Source organism: Labeo rohita, chromosome 4, assembly GCF_022985175.1.
Source record: "Labeo rohita strain BAU-BD-2019 chromosome 4, IGBB_LRoh.1.0, whole genome shotgun sequence".
Classification (NCBI taxonomy): domain Eukaryota; kingdom Metazoa; phylum Chordata; class Actinopteri; order Cypriniformes; family Cyprinidae; genus Labeo; species Labeo rohita.
Genome location: NC_066872.1, coordinates 25,574,568 through 25,593,888, shown reverse-complemented (window position 1 = coordinate 25,593,888; position 19,321 = coordinate 25,574,568). Strand labels below are relative to the sequence as shown.

General features: G+C 36.2%; 1 long non-coding RNA gene across 1 annotated transcript in view; it reads right to left on the bottom strand.

Annotated features, from left to right (window-relative positions):
- Positions 1-18,430, bottom strand: part of LOC127163933 (uncharacterized) — a 51,696-nt gene extending 33,266 nt beyond the window's left edge. Inside the window, exon 1 of the long non-coding RNA XR_007827559.1 lies at positions 18,366-18,430. This is a non-coding gene — a long non-coding RNA (uncharacterized LOC127163933). The remainder of the gene's footprint in view (positions 1-18,365) is intronic.
- Positions 18,431-19,321: the final 891 nt, after the last annotated feature.

Below are 19,321 nucleotides of genomic sequence, written 5' to 3'. Positions count from 1 at the left end.
GGTAATAATATACCTAACAAGATGACCTGAAAATGTCCTATTCATCACCTGCCCACACACACACACTCGCTCGCTCACACACTCCCATAGAATTATCAAAAGTAATTCATCTGCCGTAATTGATCTTCAATCTAATTACAGTCTGACAGCACATAATAATCTAAGGTGAGTGTAGAGAGAGGCTGAACACTTACCAAAGTGAACTTTTGTACAGTGCCTTAAAATAGTATATAACATATACTTCATGCGCTCTGAGGTCGCTAAGCAACCGTACCGCAACGGGGGAGGCATCATGCTGTCCGTACAAGTGTGATGAAGGAAGCCAGGAATGTGTATTATAAGTTTAAAACTATTTCAGTCACAGGTTACTCACAACCTTTTGCCAAAACACTGTGTCCTTTATACAATAAAGCTATTTTTTACCCATATAATAAAACTAATACTAGTACTAATACTGTTTGAAACATTATAAACAGCAAATGTTATGAAATGCTATGAATTCATCGTAAATTTAAATTCAACTTCATTCAAACTGACTAGAAACAGAACTGAATAAAAACAGTTGGAAAATTGTACGTTACATAAGCAGATGTTTATGTATTTTTCTGTTTGTTTATGATCCCACCAGTGAAATCAGAGAGAATGCACTAAAATAATAAGGAAATAAAAAGGAACGCTATAAAGGGAAGTTACCTAATGCCAAGACGACCCACGTTGCATCACAACTGCCCGAGTGACTGAATTATGAAGCTCTGATGTAAAGCTGACTGTATTACAGCGTGAAGATATGCCATGCTTTATTATATACAGATCAAAGCTAATGTGCATATATTTTTAGATGTGGATTGATTTCAGGAATTTTAATGATGTCTGATTCATCATCACTGGTTTAACAACATAATTCACTTTTTTTTTTGTAGTAAAACTGCTGGTTATTAAAGTTTTCAATGTCAGGTATATAAAGTGCTTCAAATTATTTAATTATTCGCTGTTAAGAGTATTATTATTAGTATTATTATTAGTAGTAGTAATGGATTAATTTATTCCCAATATTATATTGTTCCCATCTATGAAAGGCCGTTTCCGACAATGAAAAAAAAAATGGTTGTTGCGTCTTTTTCTCTCAGAATTACATGATACAAACTCGCAATTCTGACTTTTTTCTTAGAATTGCATGGATATAAACTCCCGATTGTGAGAAAAACAGTGAGAATTACGCAATAAAGACCTCAATAATCTGCAATTTCTCAATATTTCTTTCGAGCTTTTATCTCGCAATTCTGACTTTTTGACTCAGAATTGTATACTGATACTGTATAAACTAACAATTGCGAGATATATAGTCCAATTCTGAGGTGAAAAAAGACTGATATGTTTTCAAAATGGCAAGTTTATATCTATATAATTCTGACTTAACTCCCAACGCATTATAAATTCAGAATGGCAAGATATAACTTCTCAAATTCTTGAAAAAAGTTGCAATTGCGAGATATAAAGTTGCAATTTTGAGGAAAAAAAAAAAAATAGATTTGAGTTTATATCTCCCAATTCTGACTTTATAAATTGGCAAAAAAAAAGAGAAATAAAAGACAGAATTGGGACTTCGTATCACACAGTTCTGAAAACAAACAAACAAACAAACAAAAAAAAGTCATAATTGTAAGCTGTAAACTTGCGATTGCGAAAAAAAAAAAAAAAAAGTGAAAAGAAATTGTCAGAAAATTCTCAGAAAGTCACAATTACCTTTTTTATTTTTATTCAGTGGCAGAAACAGGCTTCCATAGCCATCTCACATAATCCAAAACAATGTTCTCTATTTCACTGAATCTTAAAAATCGATTTAAGAATCAGTTCATCTGAATCATTAAAACTCAATATAAAGTATACAATATATATGGTTGTATGTAAACTAAATTTCGTACAAACTCACTCGAACAATTTTGTACGATTTGTCTAGATGCCATTAATGGGTAGGTTTAGCTCATTCGTACAAATTCATACGAATAAAATATACAAGTATACGTACGATTTTGCAAAAACTGGCCACCTTGTAAAATTTGTACGACTGCCATGAGATCAGGTTGTATGGTGACACTTTGGACATTTTGATAGTCCACTTTAGACATTCTACTAACAGTAAGTAACTTTGCAACTGCATGTCAACTAGTCATTAGAGTATTAGTAGACTGTCTGCTTAATATCTTCAAACACTAAACTTTGCAAGTATATGTCAACTCATTCTACTAACCCTAAACCTAACCTAACAGTCCGCTCTGAGAGTTAGTAGACATGTAGTTGCAAATTAATGAGAATTAGTTAACATGTAGTTGCAAAGTTACTTATAGAATGCCTAAAGTGGACTATCAAAATAAAGTGTAACCGGTTGCACTATTTAGATGTAAATAAGGTAAAAACATGTACCTTTTAGCGTCTGTACCTTGGTTTTTAGCTTTTGCACCTTTTTATACCACTGGTATTGCCTCAGTGACAGCTTTGTGCCTTTTGTTTATTAGTTTGTTTTCTCTAAAAGTGTAGCATCTCAAAGTAAAATAGTATTGTTTTTTATATTGTTGGAGGGGATGGGCTGGAATAGAATAGATAGAAAAAAAAGTGCCAAAAGTTATCACACTTTAATAAAAAATAATACAAATTTACATTTTTCTTTGTGATAATTTGCACTGAAATAGTGCACATAAAACCAGAAAAGCGCGTTAAGGTAGTGTCTTTGACTTTACACAGACAGGCATGCTGCAAAGAAGAAATAAACTGGCGCTCGAGGCAGCAAAAAACACGCATAGTGCCTCCAAGAGTGCATCCAACACACTTAAGGACAGTTCCAACAAAAGAGAGCAGAAAGGTGGACATTTACTGACAAAGCGGAATTACATTGTCAAGAGGGACATGCCAGAGAGAGAGAGACAGTGTGTGTGAGTGAGTGAGTGTGTGAGAGAGAGAGGAAGGGCATGAGACAGGCAGAGAGAAAGACTGCAAGGGACTCTGGATCTGACAGGTGGTGACGGACGACCCTTCTGGGGGTGTTGTGTGCGTGCGTGTGTGTGTGTGTGGCAGATGGAGTGAAGGGACAGGATGTGTCTTCAGAGCAGAGCTGCCAGCACCACAGGGAGCAGGACTCAAGACATGTACATGTGGTTGTGCGAGAAAGAGAAAGATTGGAAATGGAACTATTAATGTTCATTAAAACAGAATATGTCTGAAACAAAAACTTTTAATTCATCATAACAATAAGGTTGAACCACTGATGTCACACTGTCTATGCAGGGTCAGAAAGATCTCAAATTTCATCGAAAATTTCATCTTAATTTGTGTTCCGAAGATGAGGGGTGAGAAATGAATGACAGAATTTTCATTTTTGGGTGAATTATCCCTATTGCAGGTCATATTTCTGTGGCAGTTGCATCACCAACCAGTTTTCTCAACAACTCTCTGCCATTGGTCAGTCAAACAGATTAAAACACCCCAAATGCACACGATTGGTCAAGCCAGTGTTGCTTTGTCAGATTGGTTGGTATCTTCAAACAAACACAGCAATGTTTTTCTAAAGTGTTTATAATTGTCAGGGAACTCATTCTTTGATCCTCAATTTTGTTTAGTCAGCACAACACCAGGAAAGTGATTACACTATAAGTTTCAGAAGATTATTTCTTTTAAGTAAGTATAAGTTTGAATCTCTTTGTTTTAGATTTGCTCATATCAAAAAAAAAAAAAAAGTCTGCTTGATTAATTAATTACAGGCCATCTGGTCAGTAAGTTTAGTTTATGTACGTGCCCAAGCCAAATTCCACATGTATTTGGCACATGAGATAATTAACTTTGAACTAATTTCAAACTTTTATTTTAAAATAATTATTTTTAATCAGCATAATCAACATCATGTTACATGTGCATGCACAAATTATGCATAATTACATGCAACTAGCCCTTAACCAAACCCTCATCCCAAGTACATGTAGTTAATTATTATTACTCAGTACTTCAATGTTACACTGTAACAAGAAGGCTGTAAAATATAGTGTAACACATATCTTACATTTGTAATATAATGTAACTACAATTTTTACTAGATCACAGCAGAGATAAATTAAGAGCAAACAGACTTTTGCTGAAGTCTGTTGCTTCTCCGATGTTTCTCCTGAGAAAGGACACTATCAATCTCAACCGTGGCTGCTTTTACCTTTCAAACTGCACAAAATGAAATTGTGAATTAAAAATATGCCATTGAAACATGTCAATCGGTGCATTTTGATTACAGATTTGTGCAAAACTCTTGAAATGATGGTGTTAACATAAACCAATGTTATGCAACTAAAACATAATTTTTTCCTCTCACGATAAGTCATGACGACCGATGTTGGTAGGTTTATGTATATCGCAGCCACTGCACTACCCATTATTTTTAATTGAATGAGACGTAGACATTATCTTTAGCAAGAGCTGCTTCTGGGGCGCTTCTAATACTGTGCGTTCCATAATGTGCTGCAAACGTGTACAGTGTAAATAAGGTGTTATTCAAGCATTATTTTCAAGGAAAGCCTCTTATACTTGTGAGTGGCCACGTATGAAGTGTTTCTTGGAGGTTATAATACATTAAAGAATGATCATGTGACTACATATGCCAAGTGAGCTGTAAATACTGAGGGAAAAAAAAAAAGTTTACATTGCAGTTTTGCAAAACATTCCTTTTTCGAATTGCTTGAAAAACCACCTCATATGAGCGTAAAAACTTGTTTACGATATATAGAGTTTTTGGGAAATTGACGTGTTTTCATTGGGTGTATTTTCAATTCGCGCAATTTGAAGGGCAATGGAAACACAGTTTATTTTGCAAAAACTCCAATAAAGTTTTTATACTTGCATGAGGTGGTTTTTTAGGCTATTAAAAAAAAGGAATATTTCGCAAAACTGCAATAGAATTTGGTTTTTTTTGTTCCACATATATAGATCACCTGGCATACGTAAAAGTCACAAGATCATTCTTTAATGTACTATACCCTCCAAGAAACCCCTCATACATGGCCACTCTCATTAATGTTCAGATACACATTGCGGGTCTGACACAGCCACCATAGCTGATCGCGGTCGCTCTAGTCAGTTCTTGTGTTTATACCAGCCACACTGCGGCATGTTTCAGAAGCAGCCCAAAAGCGGCTCTTCATGCTGTTTTGCTAAAGATATAGCCCTTAAATGCATGAATGTTTCACCAATCATTATTACATATTTGGGTCTTTAGCAACCCAGACCCATATATCCAGCACGGATGGATCTTTAACTGTTCTCTTGATGTTTTCAGAACAATTACAGAAGAATAAAACAAAGCATATGCTGTTACCTTTTGAAATGTAGAAAGGTTTCATTTGAGCAGATGATTGCACTATCGGCATCATCGTCAGAGTGTACTTCTGGCTCACATTCGCGGTCTCAACCATATCCGCAAAACTATAGTTTTCAATTACTCCAAAATCAATAGTTTGATCGCTGGCAGCTCATTCACCACATCCACCACCAAATGACAGTGACATTTATATTTTATGGCATACAGTAATTGCTCTGCAGTATAGACACTAAAACCTGTTCAATTTTTGCAGATGATATTCTTTTGGTTTATGTATTTGGTAATTATGAGTGAAACATCACATCATTATTTCTATTAAACAATGCCACCTCGAGGAATAAAATTGAATTGCGTGTACTGAGTCATCAGATATTTGAATACGTTTGTGCAGAAAAAATAAACTTATACACACCTTGGGTCTCTAGCGACCTCTAATACTTTTTATTTTTTTAAAAATAAGAAGAAAATAGACATTCTTTTCAATTATATATATATATATATATATATATATATATATATTTTTTTTTTTTTTTCTTGCTTTATGGTTTATAATGAATAGATTGAGGAATAATGATGTCCCGGCTTACTAAAGACCCAAGGTATGCATTTAGGGGTTAAAAGCAGTGGCTAGTGCAGTGGCTGCGATATACTTAAACCTACCAACATCTGTCACCATGACTTAGCGCAGGAGGAAAAAAACAAGTTTTAGACTATGTTTACACGACAACGATGTAGGCAAAAATGGAAAGTTTTTCCCTTGCGCTTTTAAAAAGTTTCAAGTATACACGACAACGTTGTTAAAACAATTCGCATTTACACATATCCGCGCAAACTATCAAAAATGCTGTATTACGTATGCCAGGCCAGTAGTTGGCGCTGTAACCTTGTTAGAAAACACTACCTGTAGGGAAGTAAAATTCGACACATATTACGCAGGTGTATAACGTCACCCTTTTCAAAAATTCCCGTATCGGTTTTCTGTTTTCAAAATTATGCGTTTTCAGTCCCCAAAACATCATTGTTGTGTAAACGAACAGGCAAAGTGCATAAAAAGTTTCCCATTTTTTGCTGAAAACTTCATTTCTCAATTTTATTTTTACTTTTTTTATTGGCATTTATAAAATATTGCAAAAGGTTTGTGCAACTCCGTAATGGAAACGCAGCTAGTGTCTCAAACCATGCTTAGATCTGGCTTCTCATAATTTTTATAATATTAACTTTAAAGCTGTATTCTCATTAAACGTCCACAAGTGACTCATTTGTGTTGATTTCAGGTAATTTAAGGACATCTGAAACAAAGCTGAAACAGAAAATAAAAGTCTACTAATCTATGAAAGAGCAACCTATAAACCGTCCAATTTTCCACTGGGAAGACACTTCTTGAAATATACTGTACAAAGATCAAAATGTCATTAACTGACAAAACGGCTGCAGTGTGTGTGGCGTGCTCTCTGTAGCTCCACATTAAATATAGATCAGTGGAGCATGACTTCAGAACAATAACACTAATAAAAGACAGTTATTACAGCCATTTATTTGAGCACACTGAAACAATGAATCTGCAGCTCAGTCTGTCGTAATAGACACTACAGTATTCTCTTTTTACCTTTTTTTTTCTCTCTCAAAAGAACAAAACAGCAGGGAATTATTAGAAAATGGAGGGAGTGTAAAGAAGGGTTAATACATGAAGTTAAAAGCAAAAAAGAAATAAAGAGACAAAACAAGAGACACTAACTTCAACCAAGAGCCACCAGGAAATCCACCTGACAGTTGCCATGGCAACATAGGTGAAGATGGGCCAGACGCCAGGCCCGTGGAGCATCTCTTAATTGGAAGGCTTTTAGCCTTGGCTCTCTAACGCACAAACACACGCATCGTCTGTATCCTGCACATCCTCCTATATCCTCACACACATAGAATATATATGAGCACTAATATCAAAATGAGGTTAAATGAACTGGACAGAGAGAAATGTATGAACATGTGGGTATTAGACAGTCTAAATGTGCTTCAGGTTTTGTACTTGATGTCCAAAAAAAGTTTAATTGCTGTAAAATGAACAGGGGGAAAAATGAATGGACTTTAATGGACTATTCCTTTAAACCTCACTTTTCATCCCACACTCTTTTATGTTCACTTTCACCCCATATTTGTTGCGTACACACACAAATTGTTGCTCTACAAGACTAAATTCCTTTCATCATTTACTAAAGATTCAGTGATTCATATTTGCAAGGTTATTAATAGTTTTGAAAGTGTTTGTTAGTTTAGCTTGTTTGTAACAGCGTAAACGGGGTACATATTACCATGTCTGTTTTTCACAGCAGTAATAGCCACTCTTTGATCTGTGTGTACCAAGCAACAAGTGAACAGCCTGGCTCAGTGCCGCATTCATTTAGAACTAGATCATTTGTATGAGAAAATAGTTTGTTTTTAGTCTATATCTCCACAGGTTTGTTTACAGTATGCAGCAATTGTGAGAGATCTTCAGGTTTGGGGTTGGGGAACGCCTACGGCAAAGTTATCATCTGCCCGTGTTTCAGTATTTTTATTTTAATACTAGAGTTTTCTTTCAGTTTAACTGTTTTCAATAATGTTTTTTGTTAGTTTTAGTTTTTATTTCACTGGTATTTTTATTTTGCTTATTTTAGTTTCTGTTTTAGGTATATTATCTATAGCTAGAGTTGTGTACATGTATATCATTCATTTGAATTTAAAGCTTTTTATACATATGGTAATGCAAAATGCTATACTGTATATCCTGTATAGAAGTGTGAGGAACTTTTTATTATGGATGGACGCACTTTGTTGGACTTGTTTTGGACTGATGAAGAGAAACACTTGCCAATTTCATTCTAAAGCTTGGAAGTGCCAGGATCATTTTTAATATAACTCAGATTGGATTCATCTAAAAGAAGAAAGTCATATACACCTAGGATGCCTGGAGGGTGAGTAAATAAAGGGGAAATTTTTTTGTGAACTAACCCTTTAAGTTATTAAATTAGATGTCATTTACACTAAAAGTGCAAATAGCAATGAATTCTATTTACACTTAGTGAAAATATCAGTATTTTTCAGTGATACACTATTTACACTAAGTGCAAATAGTGACAAATTCTATTTACACTATGTAAAAATATAAATATTTTCTTTGCAATAATAGTAATTACATACTGTTTATACTACTATAGTGAAAATAGTGGCAGACATCTGCACCTCAGTATTGTAGTACATAATAAACAGTACGCAATAATAACGTACTGAGGGTAAATTATCATTTTTATTGAACTTATTAAATGGACGCTGCATTGGGCATCCTAACCCTAACCGATAAACACCTGTGTGGGACATTATTTTCCAATTTTCAATTCCTTAATTTTTATTAAAAAATAAATGCCTTTCCGATACCATATGTGATGTGAAAAGGGAAATGGTGGATTCGAACTCGGGTTGATATATATATATATATATATATATTTTTTATTTTTTTTTCAAATTATTAAATGGATGCCACTTTGGGACAATATAGCCCTCCCTACGCCTACCCCTAACCCTAACCGTTAAACACCCGTGAGGTACATTATTTTGCACTTTTTAATTATTTCCTTCATTTTTATTGAAAATAAATGCCTTTCCGATGTAATATGTGATGTAAAAAGAGAGAAGAACAACTTCTGCAAAAAGCGGATTTGAACTTGGGTCGATCGCATCAAAAACACATTTGCAACACGATTTACTACCTATGCCACTAGAGCGCTTGCTTAACAGGCATCTTTTGCTATGCTGTCTAAGCCTAATTGTTGGTGGGCGGAGTTAGTGTATATATAGCCTCTGCCAACAAGGCAGACTATCTGCGTTTAGTGTAAATAGACACTTCAAGTCATTTTAATCATAGCTACTCTTAAATCCACCATTTTTGTTCTTAGACAATCAGTTCTGTTCTGTTGTATTTGAACCAATCATCAATTTTGAACTGATTAATCACTCATTGCAGAGAGCAAAATTACATCACAACAGTGAAGATCAGCTAATGTGTAAATTATTTGTTCACCCAACAGATCCATTTTTGCAAAAAATTTGTTCGAAAACTGAGCCAGTCATGGCAGAAACGGCACAAATGCACACAAATGCCTAAACCCAGCAGTGTGTCTGCAACATCTCTGTGGGCACAAAAGGTAAACCGTAGACCTCTGAAACAGGCTCAGCAAAGAGAAACAGCACCGTGGGAGGTGCTGATGGCAACGTTGTGTGAACGTTATCCGCTCTGTGTGAGTCTATTACTGATATATTGATAGAACGTTGCCATCCCAGCAGGGAATTTATAGGACAATGTTGGGAAAACGTTATCTGTGAAGTGGAGAGTTTAGCATGCCATTGAGGCAGAAACACGCACGTCTCAAAACACTCCGAGTGAGAGGGGAAACCAGAGAAAGAGGAAGGATGGCAGAAGGTGAAAACTGTTTCGGAAGGAATCCAGATAAGAACTGGGTGAGTGTACACATAAAAGCTCCAATGACCTAGGTCCTAATATTTACTAGTGGACTACAGAGAGTATGAGGGCAATGCGAGACTCTCTACAGCAAGTGAATCCTAGAACCAAATGTTACAGCCTTGCCCCTTTTTTTCTGTTTGTGTTTCTTTTTGTAAGAGTTCCAGAGTAGACACACCTCCATGGTGGGTGGGACAGCAATGCTGGGAAGGAGCAACACCTGTGGCAACCTATTTAAGAAGCTCCTGGATTTTGCCTCACTAGCTCTCATTTTTGTTTCTTTGTTTGAAGAGTGAGATTTGGGGGGGGTTTGTTCTCATCTTGCTTCCACATCTCCATTTCCAACCATTTATTGATGTGTTCTTGTGTTAATTTCCCTAAACTTGTTTTGCTTTAAATAACTTCATCTTTATTGAAACCAGTTTTGTTAAGTGTCCTTTTTATGTTGTGATTTTGAGCCAGGTCATAACACAAATTGGGGCCTCGCCCGGGATCAATAATTTACTTCACGTCTGCGTTGTTGTACGTGGACGGTTTGCGCACAGCCTGGTTTTTGTCCATGGACACTTCTGACGACAAAAAATTGTGGCCAAAGTATAGTTGTCCTGGAGCAATCCTGAATACCTTAACCCTTACTTTGGTAGCTGAAATCAGTTGTGCTTGCTGGGTGAGATTTTGGCCAGTTTCTGGCAGTCTGGTTTCTACCTGAATTGGACTTCGTACATCTTTAGTATGAGGGAAAATAAGCTGATTATTATTGTGAAGCTATCTGGCCAAATGGTCATTACAGGTAATGAATCACAGAATCCTATATATACGAAAAGATGGTAGATTTCATGCAAACCCATGCTGACGATTTGGTCTGCAGAGTTCTAGTTAAAGAGTCTTGGAAGTTTCCGCCTCACCAATCACAGAAAAGATCTCAACTTTCCTCTCTGACATGTTGGCTCGCTTGACATGCCTACTCATTAACTAAATCTGAACCTTCCACCTAGATAAGACCTCCCTCACTCAACTGCTCTCTATTTTGGTGAATGGCTATGCAATGGTCTAGATGATCTGCTTGCGAACAGGATACGACAACTTTATATTCATCGAGTATATATTCACTGACAGTGACAACCTCTCATGGGCACTGAACTTCTCCTTATTAACTTCTTCCTAAGGTGAGCGCTGGTCTCCAAACCCCCATCCTCTCCAACTTCTACAGGTGTGTCACAGAGCTTCCCGAATTGCTCCATTACTGTCTGTACAGGAACAGCGTTACCCTCAGATAGAAAGGGCCTGGAGCAGTTCATCAATGGGGACTGTCTTCCAACTGTCATGGATGTCTGCTCTGAGAAGAAGGCCTGAGTGTACTATGGAACAACTTGGTCTCATTGTGTAACTTGGGAAAAAAAATTCAGAATTAGCAAAGGATAACAGATTGTCATAAAAGAGAATAAGCCTTAGTCAAACCCTGTGTCAAAGTTTTAACAACAACATGTTAAATGTACAAATTTATTTACTTATTTTTGCATTTGGCTTTCTATGCTCATGACCCACAAGTCGGCATAAACCACGCATTACGTAATGAGAGGATCCAGGGTTTTAATTCTTCAGAGTAATAGTAACCAGCACAGTCTACAGAATAAATTGACACAAAAAAGGGAGAGGTGAGGTCAGTTTGTACTAAAAATAAAATATAAGGGAGCAAAAGAGGTTGATGCAGAAGGGCAGAAATTTACTGTGATTTCTCGTGGGAGATAACATTTTGTAGAAAACTAGAACGCAGCAGCGAGATGGCATTTGAGCAGAGCTCTGAGAATTATGGTCAGGTGGTAAATGGATGGACAGAGATGTTTCATGGTGAGATGTCAAAGCAAGGCCTTTTTAAAGAGAGAATATTTTTATTTTTCTTTCTGTGGCTCTTACCACCGAAAGTGAGATTGATGGTGAAAATAGACCAAATGATACTCAATTATGGTTTCAGTGAGATAATCATTGAGAGCATATTTAGCAAGCTAGAACCAGTAAGAAGACATTAATCATGGCATGGAAAACAGTGTAACAGAAACTAGAAGAGAAGCAATAATGAGTAGGACACTGGTAAGAGAACTGAAACATTACAAAAAAAAGTTAAAAACATATGTTCTATAGAGTGTGAGTTTGTATAGTGTGAAATAAATCTGTATGTACTACATCTTCCACATTGTCATGTGACTTACAGCATCAGCTGAGTTGCTTTATTGTCATTGACAACTCCATTTCTGTGGCCTGGTGGGATAGTAAAATGCCCATCGGATGCACACTTCGAAATTAGATGTGCCATTATTTTGATGATGTGAAATGGTATCACACAGTGAGTGATCGGTGCTACCTGTTGCTATTTTTACCATAACACAACTTGGAAAATAAAATACTGATATGACCACAGCTACTGAAAGAGCTTACAGGTGGCAATGGATATAAGCATAGGCTTAAACCAAAATGCCATACCATGGATAGTCTAAAATCCTCCTGATATCGAGTGAAATCCATGCTGACAAACTCCTTCAGTAGTTGTGGCATCATTACAAACGCCAGCAGGTTTATATCCTGCCAAGATGGCATCTAACGTTTCTCGTCTCCGGCATTTGTATGCTCTTTCAGCAGCTGATGGTCTACTAAAAGCCTCAAAGGCATCAGGGCTAAAGTGGAAAGAACAAAGATGCGGGTCTTTAAGAAGTCTTTAAGCAGTGTGAAAATTTCAGATGAGAATTTTGGACTGTGTGCAGACCTTAAGAGACGTAATTTATGTTATATTAGGCTATCCAAGTCTTAATACCCAGGTACAGGTACCTATTGTTTTACGAAAATTATGAATTTAGACATTTTACTCATTTAACGTATTGTTTTTCACCTACTGTTTAGAAGAGAAGTAGGTGGGGGAATTAGTGAGAGGGTGGAGCACAGCACTGGTGAGTGGGAGGAGCAATGATGAAAGGGAGAGATACTTGCGAAGGGCCAATGAATGGGTAAGTAGGTAGAGCAAAGCATTAGTGAATGGTGGAGCAATGGTGAGCGGGCTAGACAGGTAAAAGTGGGTGGAGCATCAAGTAGTTGAGTAGATGTGACTATCAACTGCATTTGGTGGCAACTGTCTAATCCTGGGTTTCTCAGATCTGGGTCTTGAGGTCCACTTTCCTCCAAAGTTTAGCTCCAACCCTAATCAAACATACCTGAACAAGCTAAACAAGGTCTTCAGGATCACTAGAAAGCTACAGACAGGTGAGTCTGAACAAGGTTGGAGCTAAACTCTACAGGAAAGTGGACCTCAAGGGACAGAGTTGAGAACGCCTAGTCTAATCATTCTCCTCACAAACCACCATTGCAATCATTGGCAATTTTTGAGTTTTAATCAATCAATTCTTTTAATAATTACACAAATGCAGCACAAACTTTTTTAAATCACCTGATTAATGTTAATGCAGTTTATTATTTTTTGGACTGAAGTCCATAATAGTAATCACGCAAACCTAGATCTGAGCCAAGACCGTCTGGATGAACAGTAATGGAGAGGAAGACGCAAGAGCAGTGCATTCAAGATTTTTTGGAACAGACTGGCATATCGAACAACGTGAGAGCTGTCGAATGGAATCTGTCAAAAACAAGCAGACACAAGCCAGGTTTTCTAAGACAAGAGTCACATGGAGGCATTGGCAGGAACAGAAGGGATTAAAAGCAAAACTCACAAACTTCATTTGAAATTTTCAGTGAGACACAAAGCAATATTTCCCTGAAACACAAAGTGATACATAACCATTAAAAATACAGTATATGAGCCATGAGCCGACACTGACCCACACACGGATATACAGGAAAATCTATCACGCTATCAGTAGCCCTGATGGAGTTCTTTTTGTATGTGTGTGTGCTGGCAAGTTTGTGTGTGTAATCTGACTGATTTGATAAGAGTCAGACAGGCCTACCTGAGACCTCAGCCGCCAGGTCAATGTTATCAGGCATCTCAGCGGACAGCCAGCAGAAAATAAGGCCTATCTGAGACACACACACACACGCTCACACACACATACACGTAGGATCGATTCTTATCGACAAACCCAGTAATTACATTTCATTAGCTTTAGCTACTAATCCAAGAGTTCCTGAGAGGACCTGAATGAAACAAGGAGAAAGAACGATAGCGAGAAAAAAGTGGCACAAAACAAAGAAAACAGAAAGAGGATTGAGGAAAAGATAGTACAACAGGAAACAATCAAACTGAAAGATGAAAAAAGTAGAACATAGAATATTTTGATACTCTGACTATGGATTTTAAAGCTGAATATGCCTACTTCCACACTATATAGGAGACAAAAAAAGTATGTTAAATTACTTTAAATTTCACCAAGTTGATTACTTACTAAAAACTCCCACAGATGTTTTAATGCCATTTTAAGTCTTATTTTGATGTAACAGAGTGGTTATATTTGTTTGTGAGTTGTTTGTTTACTTTGTAAAATTAATCTAGTCTTTCTATTAACGCCAATACATTGTTTATTCAGACTGATTCATGAACACGGAACGCGCGCGAAAACAAGAGGCGGGATTCATCATGTTAACCAATCACAGCCAAACATAACCAGTGATATCCAATTATATCACAATGGAGGCATTGCCTCCTCTCATGTGGTTTTCCCCCATTCATTCTTAATTACCCCCCACCAAACTCACCGCATGCTTTAGGGAATCTGTTAAAACACAATGGGTTCAGGGGAGGCAAGAGACGTGGACCCCTACTGTAACTTTCGCTGTTGGACAAGGTTTCTATAGGAAAACGAGTGATTTATACACTAATGTTATACTTTTTTTCTCATTCAATTTTTTTTCTCATCCAGCATTTTGAGGAGACACTGCCTCCCTTGCCTCCGGATCTCATTCACATATTTAAGCTTGAAATCTGCATACGATGGGCCTCACTCATGAAACACGAGCAGAACAAATTTTTGTGTTAATCGCTCATAAAGCCGTTCTGACGTATACTTTCGAATTCATGAAAATGTTCGTATTTTCAAAATGTTATCTGGTACAAAAGAAATGTAAACCTGCTTCCTACCATGTGTAAATGGTGCGTAAAACATTCTGTGTTATTTTCGGCAAACTATACAGTCAAGGCCAAAATTATCGGCACCCTTGCGATTCTGTCAGAAAATGCAACACTTTTTTCAGACAACTGTTCCAATTGCAAATGTTTTAGTATTCACATGCTTGTTCTTTTTGTTTGCACTGCAACAACACACAAAAAAAGAAAAATTAAACTCAAACAGAACTCAAAAATGGACTGGACAAAATTATTGGTACCTTGTCAAAATTGTAAGAGATAACTGCTTTTCAAGCATGTGATGCTCCTGTAATTTGTATTTAGACACACCTGTGGCAAGTAACAGGTGTGGACGATATAGAAATCACACTTGCAACCAGTTAAAATGGAGAAAAGTTGACTCAACCTTTGTGTTGTGTGTCACACTGAGCATTGAGGCCTTGACTGTGTGAACGGTATCATGAAATCTGACGATTACCAAAGAATTTGGGGGCGCAACATAGTGGCCAGTGTCAGAAAGCTACGTCTCCACCAGAGTAAATGGGTCTTCCAGCAGGACAATGACCCGAAACACACAAAAAGCACTCAGAAATGGGTACAAACAGAGCGCTGGAGAGTTCTGAAATGGCCAGCAATGAGTCCAGATCTGAATCCCATAGAACACCTGTGGAGAGATCTCAGAACAGCAGGTGGGAGAAGGCATCCTTCAAATCTGAATGACCTGGAGCAGTTTGCAAAAGAAAAGTGGTCCAAAATTTCAGTAGAGAGGTGTAAGAAACTCATTCATGGTTACAGGAAGTGACTGATTTCAGTTATTTTTTCCAAAGGGGGGTGCTACCAAATATTAAGTTGAGGATGCCAATAATTTTATCCAGTGCATTTTTTGGGTTCTGTGTGGAACTGTATCAGATTTTACTTTTCTTTTTTTTTTGTGTTGTTCCAAAGCAAACAAAAAAATAAATAAATAAAAATAAAAAATAAATAATAAACATGTGAGTACCAAAACATTTTCTGACAGAAGTGTTGCATTTTCTGACAGAATTGCAAGGGTGCCGATATTTTTGGCCATAACTGTATATTTATGCAAGTTTCATGAATGAGGCCCAATGTATTTATGAACAAAATGTACAAAACTTCTAAATTTACGAAAAATGAAGGAAAAACTGAAGCCACTTTATATACCTGCATTATAGCTTGTGTTGCAACTTGCAAAAAAACGCAGATGTGTGTATCTACCCCTAGCAAATGAATGCTAATGACTTGCTATTGCTCAAGTATCTTGCTGCACTTGCTCTCAAGCATAAATGTCTTTACAGAACATCATATGTTTGTTTAGAGTGACGAAAAACAGGATGTATGAAAAAGCCTTACATGGAAATGGTTTGGGCATGTTTTATGCAAATTACTAAGCTTGGGCACACTGTCGCTCATTTAGAGAACTCCAAATTCATTAACATTATAACGAGGTTAAGAACAAATTCATGTGCCTATGCAGGTGTTGGACAGTATTTATTTATTTATTTATTTATTATATTGATTTATTTTTTGGTGAGTTCTCCTGTGTGTACAAATCCATGCAATTATTAGTTAATGAGACCTACACTGTAAACCCTAATGCTGTCTTTACTTATACAATCAAGTAATGTTGACTAAACATTACTTAAAATTTTGCATTTTCGACCTATTATTTAAAAATATGAGTTCCTTTAACTTATTTACTATCAAAATGCATAAACTTAAGATTTCAAGTGTTGTGAGCTCAAAATCATGATTAATCATTTGAAAAAAAAAATCATTTTAAAAAGTCATCTTGAATGTTGAATTTTCAATACAACTGAAATATTTGAGAGAACATCACATAAATTAATGTTGATTTTCCTGAAAAGGTTTTTTTTTTTTTTTTTAAATACTCACCATTATAGTGAATAGTGTTACTTTTGGTTGGGCACTTGGAACTTTGTTTATATTACTATAGTTTTCTTTTTGTTGTTGCAACAATGCAGCATGAAATCAGAGTTCTTTGATTTCAAAGAAAGAAAAGTAATAAATAGATTGCTTTTAGAAGGTGATCTATATTCTAATTAAATCATTAGGTTTTTTAGGTAATTAGGTAATTAAATCATGAGTGTTTTTCATGCTGATTAATGATTTTACAATTTTACTGATTTTCTTTTTTTTTAATAAACACTATAAGAAGCTTTTAACTGCGTTTATATAATCTTTTAATATTTGGGGTAATGTGCGTGAGTCACACACAGACTTCAACATTCAGCATGTAAATCACAACAATGGTAACAACTCAATTTTATTTATTTTTATTAACTATCAGTAACCATTTTATGAGCTTTTTTTGTTTGTTTTTTGTTGTGCTACTACTGACATGACTTGCAGTCAAATATAAGAACATTGTTTAACAGTTTTAAGTTACATTTTCATGTTGAGTTAACTTAAATATATAAGTACACTTAAAAAAATGAATACCAAGTGAACACAATCGTTTAAGTACATTAAATAAGTGCTAAGTTTGTTGAACTGATTGATTTAAGTACAGTCTACAAAACCGCCAAGTTAAATAAACTTAAATATGCAAGTTTTGGAAGATTCCATTACTCAGTTAAATTGAGGCAACGAGTTTACTCAATCAATTTAGTCCAATTAACTTATTAGGGTTTTCAGTGTACAATTTGTTATAATATTAAGATAATGCAATTACACTTAATAATGATAATGATATTACACTTCAGTTTAACCCATCAGCTTTATAACATTATGGTTGAACCACTGATGTCACATGGACTATTTTAATGATGGCCTTACTACCATTCTGGGCCTTGAATGTCTCAGTTGCGTTGCTGTCTATGCAAGGCCAGAAAGCTCTTGAATTTCATTAAAAATATCTTAATTTGTGTTCTGAAGATGAACAAATGTCTTACGGGTGTGAAATGAGGGTGAGTAATTAATGACAGAAATTTCATTTTTGCGTAAACTATCCCTTTAAATTCATAATGGCTTTGGACATTAAAAGCAGTTTTTCTAAATGCTAAAACATGGCATCATTTCAAAAGTTGAATTTTCTCGTTTTTGCTGTGCTGCTAAAAACACCTGCATCACTTTGCATGGTTGCATTTCGTCAACGCCAACTCTCATGGAAAATTAATTGCTTTGGACACTTTGGCAACTCACTGACAGCGACTTGCAGCGACTATTAAAATGTCGCGGCACAGTGCGATACATTGCCAGTTGCTTTCAGTGTAGACAATCGGCGTGAGTGTGTGCATTCACACACAACACAAAGGCCTGTCAGCTGCTGACAGCAAACTACACTCACCTCCGCCTGTAAGATCACAGTCTATTTCACACCGAAACATCCATCCTTCACACACATCCTAAGATTTCAAATGCAATTGCACAGATCTCTCTCTATCACACACACACACACAGACTTTGAAGGCATTTAGACTCACATTTGGACCAACAAATATACTCCACTGTCTGTTCCACTTTCTTCCTTGCTTTATTTCTCTGCTCTTCCGTTCCGTCTCTGCGCATTTGTCCCCTGAAGGAGGGCGTCAGAATTTTAATGAATTTTAAATGACTAATAGAGCAGACAGAGAAACCTTTATTCTTTAAAGGCACACCAAGCGCTCAATGACTCTTTTTAAAGCTAGCGTCACCATCTATGACTGCACACTAACTCAGTTTCCTTTTTCAATTTCCTCATAATCTTTGTAAATTTCTTTTAACTAGAGGCAGAGAATATTTGTAATGTTTGTTTTATGTTTTAAAACTCAATAGCTCTGTGTTTGTGTGTCTGGCTAGAAACATATTCTAGGGTATTAAGCTAACACAGACTTTAATGCTCATGTCAGTGTATTGCAAGTCCCGCTGTATATTTGTGATTCAGTGTGGGAGTAACAAACCCCAGTATTTAAGGGAGCAATAAAGGTTTCTTCAAATGACATTAAACCAGCTGTTTTATTATTCAGGTAGCTACTAATAAACATGTTAACAGTTTAGCTAACTTGTTTAGCAAAGTTCTCTACAAACAGGGACCGAAATTAAGTTTTTGACACACCGGCCAAGTTGGCCGGTGGATTAAAAAATCAACCGGCCAAGCTTATTTTTTACCTGCCAAAATTCTGAACGATTTAACACAGATATATCCAAAGCACGTTATTCTGTATATTATGTGTGCTCCGGACAGAGAGGAGTGACAATTAAAATAGGGCTGGACGATATGGCAAAAATTCATATCACGATATATTTCTTAATTTTGGTCGATACGATATAATTCCGATATCGATACGGACAATATTAAAAAGCCTCAGGAAAAACACACACAATGGATGTTTGTACCTACAAATGTCTGCAAACTGAATTTGCAAAGTCTATAATACCTCCAGGCTCCTCCTATTAAAAT